The sequence below is a fragment of the Eimeria mitis genome, genomic scaffold (assembly GCF_000499745.2).
Source record: "Eimeria mitis Houghton genomic scaffold, Emh_scaff1343, whole genome shotgun sequence".
Classification (NCBI taxonomy): domain Eukaryota; phylum Apicomplexa; class Conoidasida; order Eucoccidiorida; family Eimeriidae; genus Eimeria; species Eimeria mitis.
This window is the reverse complement of record NW_013568844.1, coordinates 10,715-11,183: the sequence shown is the minus strand read 5'-3', so window position 1 is coordinate 11,183 and position 469 is coordinate 10,715.

Sequence of the window (469 nt, the reverse complement as noted above, 5' to 3'; positions counted from 1 at the left end):
TTCATTTTGCTTTTCTTCTTCCTGCTGCTGCTGCTGCTGCTGTGTATTGCTGCTGCTGCTGCTGCTGTCTGCTGCTTCTGCATGGTGTCTATTGCAGCATGCTGCTGCAGCAGCAGAAGCAGGGGGCCCAAACAACGAGAAAGGATCTGTCTCTATTTCTTCCTCTTCCTTCTTTTCTTTCTGCTGCTGCTGCTGCTTCTGCTTTGCTGCTGCTGCTGCTGCTGCTGCTGCTGTTGCTTCTCCCCCATACCTGCATGCATTTATATCTCCGCATGCACAAGGAGAACAATCTATAAACCTAAACGCATCGCTCAGCCGCCGCAGAGAAGAGCTCGTGCATGCAGCGTTTATAACGCGGCGAAAGGGGGCCCCCTAGAAAGGTACTATCATCTACAAGGAGATCTGAATATGGGGTTGGTGATGGTGTTGCTTCTGTTTGCTGCAGTCTGTATCGAGGATGAAAATTTTG